The sequence below is a fragment of the Zootermopsis nevadensis genome, unplaced genomic scaffold (genome assembly GCF_977971745.1).
Source record: "Zootermopsis nevadensis isolate Lab colony 2312 unplaced genomic scaffold, Znev_1.0 Znev_ptg000003l, whole genome shotgun sequence".
NCBI lineage: Eukaryota > Metazoa > Arthropoda > Insecta > Blattodea > Termopsidae > Zootermopsis > Zootermopsis nevadensis.
The window spans coordinates 3,886,856-3,907,842 of record NW_028259135.1 but is presented as its reverse complement, the minus strand read 5'-3'; positions in this window follow the sequence as shown (position 1 = coordinate 3,907,842).

Below are 20,987 nucleotides of genomic sequence, written 5' to 3'. Positions count from 1 at the left end.
CAGTATGACCTCCGAAACGTTGGTAAACATCGACCAGACTACACAGCGCAACAACCCAAAAAACAGAAATCTTCATACTCTGATGACGGAGGCAGTATGACCTCTGAAACGTTGGTTAACATCGACCAGACTACACGGCGCAACAACCCAGAAGACAGAAATCTTCATACTAAGAATCGCCCTGATGACGGAGGCAGTATGACCTCTGAAACGTTGGTTAACAGCGACCAGACTACACGGCGCAACAACCCAGAAGACAGAAATCTTCATACTGAGAATCGCCCTGATGACGGAGGCAGTATGACCTCTGAAACGTTGGTAAACATCGACCAGACTACACAGCGCAACAACCCAGAATACAGAAATCTTCATACTCATCGCCCTGATGACGGAGGCAGTATGACCTCTGAAACGTTGGTTAACATCGACCAGACTACACGGCGCAACAACCCAGATGACAGAAATCTTCATACTCATCGCCCTGATGATGGAGGCAGTATGACCTCTGAAACGTTGGTTAACATCGACCAGACTACACAGCGCAACAACCCAGAAGACAGAAATCTTCATACTAAGAATCGCCCTGATGACGGAGGCAGTATGACCTCTGAAACGTTGGTTAACATCGACCAGACTACACGGCGCAACAACCCAGAAGACAGAAATCTTCATACTCATCGCCCTGATGATGGAGGCAGTATGACCTCTGAAACGTTGGTTAACATCGACCAGACTACACGGCGCAACAACCCAGATGACAGAAATCTTCATACTCATCGCCCTGATGATGGAGGCAGTATGACCTCTGAAACGTTGGTTAACATCGACCAGACTACACGGCGCAACAACCCAGAAGACAGAAATCTTCAGACACTAGGTTGTACAGCAGATTGAAATGGCTGAAGTGTTCATGCATCATCTGTGAAAGGTGTACTTTTTAAAATATCGTTGCATGCTTTGGGTGCGGTCTGGTTTGTCGTGCTCACATATGATGTAATTTGTGCTGGTTGATGTATCAACCCGGAAATAGTTCCTTTAACGATTTGAAGGGCATGATGTAAAGAATGTAGTTATTTCTTGTAAACGTGTAAAGAATTGATACAAATGCGTCCCCTCCCCAAATTTACAAATACTTTTTTTATATATTTCATGTTGAAACTAATGGTGTGTTCTTGAATGGTAAACTTTGTGGTTATGATCTTTCGTTATTTGAACATTGTGATACTATGAGTGTTAAAATGTTACCTTTCCATGGCTTTATTTTTTGATCTGACATGTTAGTTATCTGTGTAATGCTGTAAGTCGGTACCAAACAACAGCATTTTCGTTGCCACAGCAACCCATGACAGCAAGGACCGGTGTGATGTTTTCATGCGTTTCTGGTTTCGTGGGTGACATTCCACTGCTAAATTTCCTCCTGAAAGAGCTTGAAATTCATCAGAGTGTATTTTTGTCTGAGGAGGTTTTCAGTATTCGAATGGTGCGCGTTATTTTATATTTTGTTAGTTTATCTTTCCGCCCATATCTTGATACAGGCAAGCTGTTGTAAGTTTGGACACGGCCTTCAGCTTCGCGCGCGCAAATTCAGCGCCCGACTTTCGAGCACAACGCATTTTGAACTTCTGCGCACACAAGGTCATGTGGTTTTGTATATCGATACACCTCTGTCGGCTTCGACATCTATTTAATTAATAGCCTGCTATTATTATGTGTGTTTATTGATCGATATTATTATGTTCTTACTCTGTTGGCACCTGTTGGTTGATTGATGTGGGTTCAGTCTTTTCAGCATCGCGCGTCGTCTGTGAGTGTAGAATTTCAGTTGATGATGCGTGTGGCTGTCATCCTAAAGGAGACTTGAAGCTTTGCAGTCGGTTGATTCTAATGTAGCTCAGGGAACTGGTGTCAAGGTTTTTGGGCTGCGAGGTAAACTGTGCCAAGTTCCGGAGTGTTAAAATAACTCGTCACAGGGGTGACGAGATGACGGTTTTGTGGCCTTTCATCGGGACAGTTCTGTGTTCATGCCTCAGTAGTGTCATTCAATGGTGTGAGTAAATCTGAAACATGCGTCAAAACAATGCGAATTGCATTGCATTACCTTTGTTGGTCATAGATGGGCCTACTTTAACCTTTATATTTACTGCATGTTACGTTGGCTTCTTGAAAACCTGGTAGGGTGGTTACCCAGCTGAACAGCCCATCTCTTGATGCATTAATTCCAACAATATTAATTGAATAGTAAAAATTATATCGCCTGATTAACGAAATGCAAATAAAACCATACATTTTTCTGAGTAGGATTTGAAGTTTTCACTGCTGGTGAGTCCGAAGATGGCTGTCTTCTGGGTTGTGGCGCCGTGTAATCTGGTATAAGTTACCAGGTTAGGTAAAGTTAGGTAAACTTCTACCATGCTACACGGCGCTACAACCCACAAGACAGACATCTTAATATATTCTATGCTCTTGATAGCGATTGCCAAAAATGTATATACTGCACACGAATTTCAGCGATTATTTCTGCCATAAACGTTCAGCAAAAGCCCAATGAAGGAAAGAATGTAAGGAAGAAATTGATCTGTGTCAGCACTAAATTGACGTAAGTCCCACAATCTAATGCAAATTCGCATAGAACGCATTAGAAAAAAGTTGTAGCCTACTTTTACGGAAGCCCCAACTCTGCTGTCATTACTTTTGAAACACACTGTATGAATTATACAGTGGCGGGAAAGAGATTGGTGTGGGCCCACAAAAAACTGCTCCATATAAAATTTTGTTCGTTGTTCATTCGGTTGTTTCACGACGTAGCATCAGCTCGTGGCGTTATGTGGCGGTTGGGTTGAATGTGGGACGAAGCTACGTGAGTTCTGAAGACCCTTGTCTTCTGGGTTGCGCCGTGTTGTTCTAGAGAAGTTTACGTCGGTACCACCGTGAAAACCTCAGATCCTACATAGATGAGTTCTGTCTACAACTAAGGAGAATCGTTTTAAATGTAAGTCAGGATAGCCGGTTCCAAATATGATATCGAATTTGGCACATTCCGAATGCAACTGGTACCTGATTACTGCTGTTCCAGACTATAGAATTTTTATTGAGTTATCGATAGATGTGTCCGCAGCTGGAACATGAAGGACACTTCACTCGAAAACCTAAATGCGTTCTGCGCCTGGAAGTGACTGCGTGGGGTTATCCTGCCATCCACAAAGAAAAATTTTTGCGAACGCGGCAGATTTGTTTCTCTATGCGTATGTTTTCTAAGTTGTTGGTTTTTAAAAATATGCCTATAGATCGGATGGTAAAAGTGAATTTGAATTATGAATTGAAAGAATGAGATGGTGGCCTGTCCGAAGGTACTGTCTTGAGGGACTGTGGAGGACCATGAGAAATCACAAGATAACAGGCCTCTGGGTCGAAGTTCAAACCGGTAACTTGCGATATACGAAGCTAAAGTACTAACTAGTGTATCTATTTATTTTATTTAGTGTTCTGTCTGACGACAGGTCCATGTGAACAGGATCCTTCCATCCTTTTCTCGGACTGGGACCTGTTCATATACGTTCTTGGCAGATGATCCAGAAGTGGTTTGCCATTGCCTTCTTCTGTGTGTGAATGGAGTAATTGTTGGGATGCCACGGAGGAAAACTCCGTGTTGCCTAGACCACGGCCTTTCCCAACACAAGTTATAAATTCGGGCACCGCCGGGAATCGAACCCGAGACCCCAGGATTACAAGGCCAGCGTCCTAACCGCTACACCACCGTGACGGGGGTCTAGTGTATCTACATGAAGCTTATTCGTGCAGTATTTATCAACTGCAGATTTTAGTATAGTTTACACTACGTCGGAATTGAACCGGCAATAAGTCCAAATTCCGTAGGCTACGGAGTTTGCAAACGCATGTCCAAATTCGGAGACACTGATTGTCCGGTGTCCATTTTATTTCTGGAAAAGAACGCAGTGCTGCCCTCTGAAATCTTCAGTTGTCTTCTGCGCTGTCAGAGCGGCAACGGACACATTCTGTGGGTCAAGAAAGTGATTTAAGTCCCTAAGGTTGTTCACTTATAGTTCTTCACGGATTACGCAATTCGTGATCCTCCCAACGTCTCCTAGGGCTTCCTGTTAATTTTCGTTCTGTAATTTCCAGTACCTTAGTCTCTTATCCTTGTTCATGCTGTTCTTACATCTATGTTTTCTGATATCCTGACAAGATGGCGGGTAACATTTGTGATTATCGTGTGCTGGCAGCTGTACCAATCAGCATCAGCCAAGCTTTGCTGACGGTACTGCAAGTACCTGTTGCAGATCCACTCAGTTGTCATATCACACTGACACTTTGCGTTGAACTAAGGACAATGAATTCCGGCCTGTAGTTAGCGCGTGAAAATCGGACAGAAACAGTTCGAGGTAAACAAACAATGTTACGAGGTGCGATTGGAAAGTTTCAAGACTGCGCGTATAAAAACCCCGTACACTTATCTCAGGTATTAAATTCATCCATCACCCTCGAAGTAGTTCCCCTGGGAGTGAACACAACGATCCCAGCGCCGCTGCCAAGCCTGGAAGCATCCCTGGAAATCTTTCTTTGTCAGCCTGTCAAGCACCATCTGCGATTCTGCCTGAATCTCTTGCCAAAGACTCGCCAAAACGGTTACGGAAACCTATGAAATGCTAAAGCAAGCATTTGGGGAGTCCGCAATGGGTCGTGCACAAACTTTTGTGTGGCATTCACGTTTTAAAAATGGCCGAACCTCTGTCGATGATGACGAGCGTTCTGGACGACCATCTTCGAGCACAACGCCCGAAAATGTTACGAAGATTCGGCAGGCCATTCACGAAGATCGACGTCGTACCATCAACGACTTGTGCGACATTGTTGGGATAGGCTATGGGACCTGTCAGCTGATTCTAAAGGAAGAACTCCACATGCGACGCATCCTGTCTGAGGACCAGAAGCAGAATCGACTTCTCGTTTGTCAGGAGCTCAAAGATCTTGCAAGAACCGACCCCAACTTCCTTTCTAAGCTCCGTGTGACTTCTTCCTCTTCCCAAAGATGAAAATTCAGCTAAAGGGAAGGATATTTGAGACGATAGAAGAGATTCAGGCAGAATCGCAGATGGTGCTTGACAGGCTGACAAAGAAAGATTTCCAGGGATGCTTCCAGGCTTGGCAGCGGCGCTGGGATCGTTGTGTTCACTCCCAGGGGAACTACTTCGAGGGTGATGGATGAATTTAATACCTGAGATAAGTGTACGGGTTTTTATACGCGCAGTCTTGAAACTTTCTGATCGCACCTCGTACAGCAGTAATAAAATGCCTGTTGTGAATTACTGACTCTGTGGGTTGCAGATATTATTACCAGTACAAGTCCTAATTGAAACAGCGCAGCAACGTAGCCTGTCCCTTGCGAGGCGAGTCGTTGTTCACTCGCTGTGTTGTGCGATTCCAGCATCGGCGTTTCCTTTGTGCGTAATGCGTAAGTGCTTCGACTACAGGACGTAGTAGTGTAGTTTGAAGTCATTCTAATGGCTGTTCAGTTTAACAAGCTTTACGCAAGTGTTAATGCCAAGTCTAGAAGTGCACTGTGCTTGATTCACATGTTACCCAACAAAACTGCCCCTCGGGGCTGTTTCTCAATCTCTTCGCTGTTATAAGAATGTTTTCCTCGCCAAACAAACATCATATATATTTTTTTTATTTCGTAACGTGTCAACATTGCATCTCTTACGATATATCGTAATAATAAACATAACGACAGCATTTTAGCCTTGTTTGCCAAACATAAACATTCCCCCTATTTGTTCACTACACCTTCCGCGACCCCTTTTTATTGTCAGATCTCCCATTGCGCGAGAGTTGCTCTCATGGCAAAGAATGCGAAATACATTTTTGCGTAAAAACAGCCTTTCGACTTTCTCTCCTACATTCCTATTTCTGATCGACTTCATAAAAAATTCGCACAATTACTGAAAACATAAAGGAACCAAGCCATAAGAGCAAAGTCCTTCTTGATAAGCTGCTAGTTGGTGAGCTGTTCCAGATTTTCTCTGCTTTTTTGTGGAACCCCAAAGGTTCATTGCCTTGCTCACAAGAGCCCGCCCAGCAGTCCGTATCCTGAAGCAGATGAATCCACTACAAACCTTGTTAAGATTATCCACACTTCGGTCTATATTTATTTATTTTATTTAGTGTTCTGTCTGACGACAGGTCCATATGAACAGGATCCTTCCATCCTTTTCATATACGTTCTTGGCAGATGATCCAGAAGTGGTTTGCCATTGCCTTCTTCTGTGTGTGAATGGAGTAATTGTTGGGATGCCACGGAGAAACCGGGGAAGCCCCCGGAGGAAAACTCCGTGTTGCCTAGACCACGGCCTTGCCCAACACAAGTTATAAATTCGGGCACCGCCGGGAATCGAACCCGAGACCCTACCGAGTGACATTTTCCTTTCAGGCTTTTGAGCCGACATTTTGTATGCGTAAACGCAGAATGCGTCCTCGGTGAGCTGATAGATCTTGCGTTAGGAAAGTCTGGAATGGTTGCCGTGTGGACCTTATCTTCAGGTATTTCAGTCCAGTTCATACCCAGTTTTTCGGAGATATGTTTTAGGAAATGGGAAATAAGTTCTGACTAGGTGTCCTGGAAGGACGAGTGGAAAACTTCACTCGTATTTGGACACATTTTTGCTACACGCGTTTCGGCCTTGCGTATCGCATGGCATTGGTGTTCTTTCGTTGCAAAAGCTAATCGTACTGCAAAGCGCAAAGCCAGGAATTATATTTTTGTTGTATTTCTTCAAGTATTCATTACACTGAAAGGTGTTTTAAATTTATAGATCTCTGTGCGGTTACATTTTTAAGTTACGACATGCCTTCGTAGGATAAGCCTTTTCAAGAGAAATTATAAAGCCTGTTTTCCACTTTATTTAAAGTAAGTTCCGATAGTACCACAAAATTAGTCTGGTAAAGAATACGTCCAATATTTTTTCGGGATATAACATACGGATGTACAGGTCTTCTTATTGTTATTTATATTTTCTGTGCTTTATGCAAAGAATGCAACGGACTGCTTCTGTACTTGCCTTGTGTGATGTTCGTTTGGCCATGAGTCAGACGGTTTTTGATTCACTGAACTATAAATGCTCAAGGCTAGGTGTCTGAACTTGTTCCTAGTTTGAATAGTCAAGGCTTTCGCCGCGGAAAACCCCCGTTAGCTTAAGCACACCCCCGTTTTAGATATAAGGCTCTGTTTACCATTTCCAGCAATGCGTTTCGTACGCAGGAATGGTGTTGCGTAGCAGGGGACTATGTCTTGCGCTTACGCAGGACTCTGCCCTTAGATAGCTTTTTGGTTCGTTGGTTCTGAACTTGTTATGTACGAAGGAAGTCTCTTTCTGGTCACTCATTAGTGTAGCTGTTTTACAGTATGGACTCGCGATACGATTCGCAGGCCCAACTCCAGTGTAACATTTCATTCCAGAAGGTAGTATATTTGCGTCATATTGTGAATTAGGTTAATATTTTAATATTTTCCGTCAAATCACAATTTTAATAAGATAATAAAATATTTAAAATATAATTTCACGTTTTGCATCGAATGATCGATTTACAAATTGGAACGTCTCTTACGATATGTTTCGGTTATATTTAACCGTCCTCAGGTATAAATTAGATTGGTAAATTTAAAACTCGAATTACAATCATTTACAATGTTATGCAGTTTATTGAAATGTTCTTATCAGATTACTCTTATATATTAGAACGAATGTATTGTTTCTTATGTGGCGTGGTTCATCTGATGTTCAATATTAGTCGGTGATGAGTTGATAGAGACATGACGTGTCTGGAGGAAGACCTTTTTAAATGTGGTCCCTTTCAGTATCGTCACTCATGTTCTCCAAATTGTCGCAGTCGATACACTTTCTAGACTTTTTCCCTTCAGAAACACTTCAGGCTGGCTTACTTACACAATTTTTGACAATACTCGAGTGTACGTCACAGGTCGTCGCTTTGAAATGTCCTCCATTCTCCAATCCTTTCATCTCTCTTTCGTCCGATTATTTTTCTTGTGCTGTATTCTTCTCTCAGTGTAAGGCACACGTTTTACGGCGATTAAAAATAGACAACGTAATTGTTTAACCACTAACAGACTAAGTGCAGTGTGCAATCTTCCTTGAGCAGTTTTTAAAGCCATTCGGTAAACCAGGAATTTTGTTCTTAGGTTTTTCACCGTCAACACGAAATTCCAAATGTTGGTTACTGTCTTCTGCAAGTTCAATCCAGTTCACATTGTACACTTATTTTCCTCGATCCACTTCAATATTACCATCTTCCTTACTCCCGAACTGAATAGCTCATCCAGTACAAGGACTGGACGAAGGAAGTTCGATGTCAGGTTCTGGAGGAATTGTTCTGTTGGTCATCGTCTCTGTGCCCCAAGTAACCTCCCCGTCCAGTGAGTACAGTGTAAAGCGGCCACTTTGTCTGCATCTAGAACTGAAGTGGAGAATGTGTGGAGAATCGGTCTGCTATTATTTATTTATTTATTTAGTGTTCTGTCTGACGACAGGTCCATATGAACAGGATCCTTCCATCCTTTTCTCGGACTGGGACCTGTTCATATACGTTCTTGGCAGATGATCCAGAAGTGGTTTGCCATTGCCTTCTTCTGTGTGTGAATGGAGTAATTGTTGGGATGCCACGGAGGAAAACTCCGTGTTGCCTAGACCACGGCCTTGCCCAACACAAGTTATAAATTCGGGCACCGCCGGGAATCTAATCCGAGACCCCAGGATTACAAGGCCAGCGTTCTAACCGCTAGACCACAGCGGCTTTTGGTCTGCTATTAAGACGGATTATTGTTTTCAACAGTAAACGTTTTACGCTACCGTGAAATACACCAAATATTAACAACCGTGGATAGGATTAAATTTCCCAATGGATTGGCATCACTGCCAGATGTGGTGCGTTGCCACCAAGGCTACCGGCGTGGCCTCATTCCCATGATTTGTTTTCTTGAATGCGTTAATGCGCTGCTGATCGTAGGGGGGTCATGCGTTTCTTTTCTGCTAGTCTTTGGAGATTTCTGAAGAGTATTTTCGTTTCTATGAGAATTATCTGTTGTTCTTTCAACGACGCTGTCAGTAACTCACTTTATCCGTCGTCGAACGATACGTTGATCGATGAATGATGAATTGGAAGTGACTTTTGAAGGAAGCGGACATGGTCCTGTTTTATGTGCTATCCTGATATTTTCCTGAGCGACTGAGAAGAACAACGTCATCCTCAGTGTAGCAGGTCGCCCCCGAGATTTGAGCCCGAAACGTTTCGGGGATCGAAGCAATATGTATCGAGTTGTTGAACGTTAAGGTAGGTGGTTCATATAGTTACCACTGTCCTTTAAGGGCAAGGTTACAAGGTGGCTGCGGAGTTGACGAAATAGCCAGTCCAAATCTTTACTTTACGATATCACTTAAGCGCCATTGCTGTAACCATCCAGCATTGGACACTGCTTGACATCACTTCTTGTTAATTCTGCATTGCTCAATCTGCCAAGCTGACGTCAGCATCTGCCCCGTGGCTTTACATGAGCATGTGTGTGTTTGTATGCGTAGTCAAAGTTTTTGTATTCCTCTGTTAGGAAATAGCTCCCAAATAAATTATGAGCCTTCCTTCTTCGTTCACAGGTTCCATAATTGGGAGTTTTTGACTGATTTGCGTTTCGCATCACGTATTCGGGATTTGCCATGGTCTGAGCACCTCGTCAGCAATTATTATAGGGGGAGTGGGGGTTATATCTGGCGATAATTAGTGAACATTTTATAAAAACCATCGTCACTTTTTTCTGTACTTCTAAATTTATAATCCTGTTCAGCCTCGCTGAATTTATTGAAGCATTGGATGGACGGTAGATCACACTCAAGCCTTTTCGTTCCGATTTCTTGGACTTAGTAACGAGAGGCGCGTTCTTCTCGATGATGCAATTTCCATTCCAAAAACTAGTCCAAAGCGTTTGTCTCTCCTGCAGAGTTATTATTTTATTTAGTGTTCTGTCTGACGACAGGTCCATATGAACAGGATCCTTCCATCCTTTTCTCGGACTGGGACCTGTTCATATACGTTCTTGGCAGATGATCCAGAAGTGGTTTGCCATTGCCTTCTTCTGTGTGTGAATGGAGTAATTGTTGGGATGCCACGGAGGGAAAACTCCGTGTTGCCTAGACCACGGCCTTGCCCAACACAAGTTATAAATTCGGGCACCGCCGGGAATCGAACCCGAGACCCCAGGGTTACAAGGCCAGCGTTCTAACCGCTAGACCACCGTGGCTTCTCCTGCAGAGTATAGAACCATAATTAATATTGGCCGAGTCTTGTTCGGAAGATATATTAGGGTTGTCCCAACATTTCTGTTACGCTATTCATACTGCCCGTATACCCCTTGATTAACCCATAGCATTGTGACATGTTTGTTTATAGCACGTGGAGACAACGCGCTGAGTTAAGTCGAAAACATGTATTGCGTTGACCAGCGTTTAACGTAGGAAGGTGCATCGGATAAGATGTTAAGTATCCAATTAGTTCTGTCTATACAACCAGTGTGTATGTATCTGCTCTTTTTATACACGCTTAGTGTTTTTCGATTGTCGCTTAATTTTGTTCGTATCAGCTGTTTTGAATTTCGTATGGTTATATAAACATTTCGGAAACTTAAGAAACTTTATATTAGTTTGGATATTTATTTTTCTGTCCTTAATAAGTCATACGTGTAATGCAATATTGTTTACATAGTGACTCGTCAGATTTTATAGGTGGAAACAAAGGACTGTGTTCTCTTTTGTTCGTCTTTTAAGCTGTTTGAAGACAGCTGTGGCTTCTTCAGGTGAGATAAATTGATTTCAGAAAGTGTTACATTTCTATGAGTTAATAATCAATGGATTTGATTTGCGAAGATGGATGCCTTCTGGGTTGTGGCGTGTGTTGTCTGGTAGATGTTTACCGACGTTACAGAGGTCCTTGCTGCCTCCATCATCAGGGCGATGACCTCTGAAACGTCGGTAAACTACACGGCGTTACAGTCTAGAAGACAGACCTTGGGTTTGATTCAATTTATAGAAAGCAAAAAGCAAACGATTTCGAAACCTTCTTGTATGCGATGCACGTATCAAAGGCATAATAATGTATGATGCTACTGAACGATTGTGACCTATGTATTATTATTTGAGATGACATTTAATCAGTGGCTGAAATATTTTTAACATATTTCTAGAAAATCGACGTTTTTGAGGTAGTCATTAGACATGTATAAAAATTTATCTTAACTTATAAGATACGATGTACGTAATGGTATGGTACTTGCAAGTAATGAATTAAAGTTTAGTCGTTTTTGGTGCTAAACTAAGCACCACGTAATGGTGAACTAGGAGAATACCTCCAGGTATTCTTAATTTCAATTTAAAGCATTCATAAAATCCTCTAAACCGTTGAGGCACTGAACAGGTCACAACCGATATACTGCGCTCCGTAAAACTACTTTTTAGGTCATTGGCGTGCGGAAATTGTATCTGCTTACTCATCAATTCAGATCAGTTCCGTAAAGCTGATGTACTGCACCCGACAGTGCGTGATGTCAGAATAAAACAGTATCTATTAGGGGCGTGTTAGCCGTGCTGGCCCGGCTAACACTTTGAAGGTCTAAAAAATGAGAAGGCGTCTGTCTTAACAGCGTAACACAGCAGAACTGATGTGATGAAATGCATCGTTAGTCAGCTGTCGTATGTCTCGGTCCTCGTAGTTCACAAGACATGAACTTTGCCACCAAGAATTTTTTGAAATGGCGTCATGACATTAACTGAGTTTATAACAGCTTAATTTTTGTTGGTTGTGATGAGAATGTAACACTATAGCGCGTTAAGGACACGCCTCCTAATATTTTAAACGTGGAAGATGACTGCTCTTCATTATTGGCGAGTATCAGGAACCACTCTTCAGAATATCTTATGTGGAGTACGTGTATTCCGTTCGCAAACTTATGACTGCTTTCAGCCTCAATCGTCAGACGGTATCGATCTTTTTCTTTGCGAAAAAGGAATGTCCGAAATGTTCTCAGCATTATATTACCATCGTTTGTACCAGGCCAGAACCCGGGCGTTATCTGTGCTACCAGACTCAGGCTCGGCCAGGGTCGGTCTGAGGGTCGAGGGCGAATCCCGGGCCCGTACAGACCTCTAGTGTAGTCTTAGAGGTTGTTACAGACATTTCGGAGGAACGTACTCGCCTCCTTCATTACAGTACTACGTGGCTTGAGAACCCAGAAGCCCTCGGTCGACAAATGGACACTGCCGTGAGGACTCATTCTGATTCCATATTCATGAATCTTTTCTGAATGGCGTTGATAGATTGTTCTTCAAAGGCTGGCTGATACTACCGAGTTTTGAGTGTCCAGTATGTATGTTGCTGTTTGAATCTGAACCACGGAAGGGACGGACAGATAGACAGGCAGGCAGAGATACTCGTTAACAGAGTTCCAGATGAAGGACCGGAGAGGAATGGTTCTTGCAGAACCCCAGAGAGAAATCACTGCAACTTATCAGTGTTTCCAACATCAATTATTAAATAACAGAAAGCCAATTCCACTGAACAAAAATAAAAATGCAGTTCTCCGACTTCCGTTCTTCCTTCATATAAATTTTGATTAGATTTGTCCCAAAACCACCGGACGGACACATTTCTTCTATCCTGCAACCTCTGTAAATTTCATCTTGAATCGCCTTAACAATGTCAGGTGATAGGATGGTAGAATGGACTTTGAGTTTCAACCAGGGGACAGACAAATGCGTACTACAAAATTTGGGGGGGAGGGGGGTAAATCTGTGACTTGGTACATCTAGAATGAGATGGGATGACAGCAGTATGGTGATGGTAAGAAAATAAGTTCTGAGGTCAGGAGGTGGATGGAACTGGTTCAGCATCGTCTAATTGCAGTCTAAAAATGCTGACATATTCAAATTAAGAACCTTGTTAAATAGGAATAATTTTGTAAGATTTGAGGTTTCCACTGCCGTGAGTATGAAGATTTCTGTCTTCTGGGTTGTTGCGCTGTGTAGTCTGGTCGATGTTAACCAAAGTTTCGGAGGTCATACTGCCTCCGTCATCAGGGCGATGAATATGAAGATTTCTGTCTTCTGGGTTGTTGCGCCGTGTAGTCTGGTCGATGTTAACCAACTTTTCAGAGCTCATACTGCCTCCATCATCAGGGCGATGAATATGAAGATTTCTGTCTTCTGGGTTGTTGCGCTGTGTAGTCTGGTCGATGTTAACCAACGTTTCGGAGGTCATACTGCCTCCGTCATCAGGGCGATGAATATGAAGATTTCTGTCTTCTGGGTTGTTGCGTCGTGTAGTCTGGTCGATGTTAACCAACGTTTCGGAGGTCATACTGCCTCCGTCATCAGGGCGATGAATATGAAGATTTCTGTCTTCTGGGTTGTTGCGTCGTGTAGTCTGGTCGATGTTAACCAACGTTTCAGAGGTCATACTGTCTCCTTCATCAGGGCGATGAAGACAGAAATCTTCAGGAATAATTTTCTCGATCCTTTTGATAATTTTTATTTCCTAAGTGCGTACATTCTGTTGAGCACTTCGGCTGCAAATGCCTTTGTAGAGGCAAAACATTTGTCAGTGGAATGGCAGAGGGCCGTGCGTGTTTACGGTTTGCGATTAATACCCGTGACCTTGACACGGACTAAGTGATTATGGTGAAAATACATTGTTCTTTTAGGGAAAACACATGTTAGAGATAGTGTCACGGAAACAAAGGCGTCCATGCAAAATTTGCCGCTTTGTTTTTAGCAGTGAAAGTAGGTTACTGCTGACTAAAAATACATAAACATTAAATGTCTTGTAATGTGCTTCACTAAGGCCTTCTTGTGTATGGCGCAAGTATTTTGTCTTTCTGGTATGGCAAAATATTTATTTGTAGTTGTTAAATTAAAAGTTTGTTGGTGTGCTGCGATGTGTCACGATATTTTGAATTCTGCGTTTTTAACAACGGCTTGTCGTCGTGTGTGGCAGAGGCGAGTAGGGGCTCCTTCAGTCTTGTTTCGTTATTTCACCGGCCTCTGCTGCTGTCTAGTTGTTATGATTATTTCTACGCGAAACCTTTAATTAATTAATTTTAATCACGTTTACTTCCGTTCGTTTTTGAATTGTTCTAATATTCTTGTTGCAACCAGCGTTTTTTCGGAATGAAATCAAATGCTGATTGAAGTTTTCATTATTTTCTCCAGTCTCTCTAGGATGGTGCTGGGATAGTACCTCAAATTAAGCTACTGCCGCTTACTTTTAGATACTTTTCAATTCATTGTTTGTTATGTTAATTAATCATTCTGTTATTCGACTCTGTGAAATACTGGCGACGTGGTTAAACAAAACACTAATAAGATGATAATGTTGCGTCATATTGTGATGAATTATAATTGTTTAATTTTAACCGTCTAATCACAATAAAATATTTTATTAAATATTGAAATATTAAAATATTATTACTACAATTAACATTTAATATTTAAAATATATTAAAATGATGCTCTTTCTATCGAAATGTTCGATTTACAATTAGAGCATCATCTTTTTCACGACATGTTTCGGTTTTCAATGAACCATAACTTTCCGATATTTAATGGACATTCAGACGAAGGATTGCATTTAGAATATTACATTTAAGTTTATATCGATTATACACCTGAAGATGGTTCATTGAAAACCGAAACATGTCGTGAAAAAGATGATGCTGTAATTGTAAATCGAACATTTCGATAGAAAGAGCATCATTTTAATATATTTTAAATATTTTAAATATTAAATGTTAATTGTAGTAATAATATTTTAATATTTAATAAAATATTTTATTGTGATTAGACGGTTAAAATTAAACAATTATAAAACACTGATAAATTTAAAGTGAAAATTGTTGATTTTAATATTTTAGTCATAGTAATTTTTTAGTTTGTCATTTGTATCATTTATTACGTATTTCTTTGTTAATTTGTTCAATTGTTTATGAGGTATATGTAATGGATATTACAAACATTTACACAGGCTTAGATGAAGAGCTTGACTAGGTATTAAGAATAATATGAACGCACGTGCATCCATAGACGGCTTTACAATAATACGTGATTTAATGTGCCTCGAGGAACTGAACTGTCATTATCGATCTGTTTTAGTACGCCGTCGAGTCTGAAAGGTCGAGAATCATTGGCGTACAATATAGTGGAATTTTTATGACTTTACGTTCGTGTTTTACGTTTAGTATATTAAACTATGGATTTAGGGCAAGGTCTTGCCAGATCGTATGCCATGATCCTGTTTCCTGTCATTATGAAAATATATTCCTCAGAATACTGATGAGCAACTGACGGCCAATGTACCCAAACAGACCTGCGACAAGCTTCTGGTAATGTAGGTAGGCCGGTCGAATCAATTTGAGGTTCATCATCCGTGTAAAAGTGTTTACGGGTGATACCAGGTTAAAATGCGTGGTATGCGTAGACGAATGCTGGGATAGTACCTCAGAATACGACACGATTCCCTCTGGTAAATTTTCCAGTAGGCCCACAAAAAAATTTGTCTGGCAGTTTCGAATTTTATTCATATCGGCATTGAATCGCCCTGATGACGGAGGCAGTATGACCTCAGAAACGTTGGTTAACATCGACCAGACTACACAGCGCAACAACCCAGAAGACATAAATCTTCATACTCATCGCCCTGATGACGGAGGCAGTATGACCTCTGAAACGTTGATAACATCTACCAGACTACACAGCGCAACAACCCAGAAGACAGAAATCTTCATACTCATCGCCCTGATGACGGAGGCAGTATGACCTCAGAAACGTTGGTTAACATCGACCAGACTACACAGCGCAACAACCCAGAAGACATAAATCTTCATACTCATCGCCCTGACGACGGAGGCAGTATGACCTCTGAAACGTTGATAACATCTACCAGACTACACAGCGCAACAACCCAGAAGACAGAAATCTTCATACTCATCGCCCTGATGACAGAGGCAGTATGACCTCTGAAACGTCGGTAAACATCTACCAGACTACGCGGCGCAACAACCCAGAAGACAGAAATCTTCATACTCATCGCCCTGATGACGGAGGCAGTATGACCTCTGAAACGTCGGTAAACATCTACCAGACTACGCCGCGCAACAACCCAGAAGACAGAAATCTTCATACTCATCGCCCTGATGATGGAGACAGTATGACCTCTGAAACGTTGATAACATCGACCAGACTGCACGGCGCAACAACCCAGAAGACAGAAATCTTCATACTCATCGCCCTGATGATGGAGGCAGTATGACCTCCGAAACGTTGATAACATCTACCAGACTACGCCGCGCAACAACCCAGAAGACAGAAATCTTCAGACTCATCGCCCTGATGACGGAGGCAGTATGACCTCTGAAACGTCGGTAAACATCGACCAGACTACACGGCGCAACAACCCAGAAGACAGAAATCTTCATACTCGTCATCAGGGCGATTATCGTCCTGATGATGGAGGCAGCAGCAAATTCATACTCGCCGTCGTGAGGACCTCAAATCTCTTAAAGGAACTTCTTGATCATCAGACCACCATGACAGTAATTTTCGGTAAAAAGAAGTTTGTCATTCTCGGTCCGCACTGCCCTCTCACTGAAATTCCATTTTACCTTGTACTTTTGCCTGTCGCTGGGCGGTCTCTAGTTCACTAAGTGTGCCACGGATCAACGCCGCCTGCGCATTGCAGTCAGAGCTGAGTTGGGTCAGGAAGGACGGGTCAATACTTATTTCAGGTCAGGTCAGACGATCTGGGTCACTGGGTCTAGGGACAGGTATCGCTGTGTCTGCTCCTTGACGTCGGTAACAGGGAAACCAGATTTGGGTCTCGATCTTATTCCCGGTGTGAATAAATAATTGAATTGAGCGCAGTAAAAGAGGAAGCCTGCCGAGAGACTAGTAAAATGGTACGTATGTTATGTTAATATTTACGGTGTCTGGAAATCAGTCCGATTTAACGGACTTGTTTCTGAGTTCTGCGTTTCATTTACCTTCGTATTTATTTATTTATTCGTGGGCTCGTTTATTCATTCATTGCTTATTTATTTTCGTTCAGTTATATTCATCTTCAATTATCACTCATTAAGTATTCTGTCTGGACTATTTTGATTTTGAATTTTGAAGGTGTGAATTCTTGTGCATTTGGTTGGCCTTGCGTCTTGCCTCTGCCTACATAGGACAGCAAAACATAGAAAAGTATCGATACATCCGTGTCTCGAGATGGATTCAAATACGTGATCACAGTATTCAAGACTCCACGCGTCTTAACAGAATTGCCTGTGGTCTCAGTTGTATTTATCCGTTGTTTTTTTAATTTACTCTCTGAAACTTTCTTATTCGAACTGACTAATTACACGTGCGTCGACCTTAAAATGAATTGAAAATAAGATTACGATAGCGTAAGTTGTAAACAAGTTTTGAACGGGGATAGGACGTATTCAGAGACATTGGTTTCGGTAGTGCAGTGAGACAATGCACGGAGAAAATGTGGATTTCGTAACACTATTTCGTTTCTATGGAAAATTAGTCTGGAATTTTGTATTATTTATTGTTAATTGGAAAATAGTTTGAAGAATTTGCTAAGGAGTGACTTTTCACATTGAATGGTTGTTTATTATGAACAATTTCCGGGCATTGATGAATTGTGTATTTTTTACATTTTGATCTCCGTAGCAAAAGTGAAAGGAGATTTGCTGTGATATTAAAACCATGAGGTCAGTTTTCATATTCGTTAGACTTATCTTCGGGATGGAAGTCGTCTTTGTTCTGTGTTTTTCAATTTGTTACCATGGAAACTGCTGAGGTAAAATCATCATTATGCTATTTGCTGTAGAGCTGTAATATTTAGTATCATAATAGGGAGCCGAGAATTCACAGATTAAGTTTATATGTTTGGCGAAATATGTGATATGACGACACACGAATAATTATTTTGTGTTTTTATAAAAGACTGTTGAAATTACGCATAACCTTGTCTGGTATTCCAAACTTAACTACACTACATATCACTTTGCTCTTTTCAAACGGAAACTTAAAATAATCCCCCCCACCACCATATTTTATTAAATATAGCTGCATAATGTAACGATATTTCAGATTAAAGTTAAAGAATCTTTATGAGGTCATCTGTCATTCTTTTCTAAGAAGTGTCATCTTTTAGAAAAATTATGAAATTTGGTTTCCTGTTCGCGAAAGTGGATTTTATACTGTTAGGAATACGACCAAACGAAATTTGGCAGACATTAGTATTGATGCCAGAAAATACTTTTAATATTTTTGGATATTACTGACAAATTTTAATCCAGTAAATAAAGATAATGAAACACATCTGTTTGTCTGTCCGTCTCTTCAGGTCTTCTCTTTTTACGACTGAAAAAAATTGCGCCTGTACAAAATCTCGGAACACTTTCAATGTCAGTTCGTCTATTTAATTACAGTCAGACCTTTTTTATTATTAAATAATACGTAAGGCTTCTACACTCCGTGACTGAACGTTGTGTCCTTCGACCAGAAATGCTATGTGACTTCAATATTATGAGTTTCTTTTTATATACCATATGCCTTTCGTGAACGTGTCTAGTTGGCGTAGAATATTAACGCTTTGGTGATAATCTGCTATCAAAATATCACGTTAAATTGTTAGTTCCATTTACCGCATCGAACTCCCTGTTCCCTTTGAGCTTACTATGCAGTTTCATTGATAGCAACATAAAATTAGGCCACTACAACTTACTTCCACATGCAAGGCACTCATTTTACACGGGGGTTCCGTTCCTGCTAATCGCCGCGTATGATATAAACGCGTTTACAAATTATAATTCTCTCAAGTGGCCTTTCAACTTACGCCCCGTAACCTGCGCAATTGAAGAAGTTGTCTCTGTAATAAAGTCATGTGGCGCTAACAGATGTTCGCGAGTCCGTCCAGAACAAGCACAAGCCGTACTTCAGTACGCAGTATTTGTCCGTTTGCCAGTCAGTGCCAGTTTTAGCTCAACCCTGCCCTCATTACTTCAATGGCTTAACTGCGATGTGTATAAATACACCCGTCTTTATAATACGCGTTTCCCGGGCTACGGCAACTAAGCGGAAAGTTGTAATCGTACTCCACAATTTCCCAACTGTGTTTTTTCAGTGGTCTTCATGTCTAAATCTAATGTGATTTGAGGTTTTCATGGCGGTGAGTCCGAGGATGGCTGGCTGCCTTCTGGGTTATAACGCCTTATGATGGAGGCAGCAAGGACCTCTGAAACGCCGACAGTCTTCTAACAGACTACACGGCTACAACCAAGAAGGCAGCCATTTTCTAACGTAAACCCATTCACACTACAGATTTTACACATTACTCCTTATCGTGTACTATTCGAAACAAAGACCACAAGCCTGTCGAAAGATATTTAACGTTGAAGTCGTAGAGCGTTTTTTTTGTAATGGTCAAATTATTGTACCATGAAGTGTTTTAATTTTAATAGAAGTTTTGTAAAGTTAGAGTAGTGGTAAGTAGAGGTTATAAAGGTACACCTTTTAAAACGCAAAGAATGCCGTTTTGTTCACAGACATCTTACTATTGGACGCGTAACCAATAAAAGTAAAGTTGCCCCACTATACGCCATATAGACGCTTGGGGGGGGAGAGGCGGTATAGCTCCTACTCATTCAGGACCTCGGCACTGGATGGGGGTGAGTGGTCAGCATCACGCCCCAGCCGGCTTTACCCCCGGGAAAGGACCCCGGTACCCATTGTGGAGGAGGCTGGGTGGGCCCCAGAGCCGGTCTGGACGCAGAGGCTAGAGGATAAATCCTCTGCTCTTGTCGGGGATCGAACCCCGGTCGCCCAGTCCGTAGCTAGTCACTATACCGATGCAGTTGTAAAAAACATCTTTTAAGGTAAACGAACCCTATCGTTTGTTTTTGTTGAACGTGTTTCAGGGATGTAAATCGAAGAAGATACACTCTTAAGGTGGGAGAAGGCAAGTCCGTTTTAATTCAGCCCCGGATCTTGACGGAGTTTAAAGCTGTTGCCTTCCAGTTCACTGAAGATGTGTTGTATGAGAAGTACGCTTTTCCCCAGTCATTGCTCTCTCGTTTGTCATTGGTTCCCTTACGACCTGATCTTTCACCTTCTCTGCTTGGTGGCACTGTGAAACAACAGTTAATTTTTTCAGGACACCAATTGGCCTCGTGTAGACTCGTAGGTAGTCTACCTGTGAGTTTCCACGGTGTCAAAACCCGGAATACATCATCAGCCAGGGGACCCATCTGGGTTCTCTGCCCTCTCGTCTTATCTGGTGACGGAAATGAAATCCATGGTGATTCGGTGATTCGTGTAGTCACAAGCAGGTCACTGAAACTGGATCTAAAGTTTCAGCATCAGGCCGAACGGTTGACACTCCAGCTTCGTACCGAGTTTCGAAGTCTGGGCCCTTAGCCTCTATCGTGATGCGAGGTTCCTCAGTCCCACCGCTACCTCAAAATTCAGATTTCTCAACCGTCCTGCTAGTTCATCCCTCTTAGGTCGAATTATTATCGTCAGTGCATTGTTCTCAAACACACTCATTCTGTGTTGCTTCCTTAATACGAGGAACCCCATAAAAAACAGCGAGTGCAATTGTACTTTTGTATGTTTTAATCGTCGTATCTGTTTAACTTCTCTTTTATCTAATCATGGAAATGAGGAAACACAGATTTGTTGTTATCCTTGCATTGTCCCATTTTCAGTGGAAACACCCTTTTCTGTCAGAAAAGAATTTTTCATGATTTTCGGAATCTCCTCCAGGAACATGAAAGGGATGATAGTAGCCCTGGTCCTCCTTACTGGATCACGCGATTACATCTCCAGTTCGGTGATGATGATGATACTACTACTAATAATAATGGG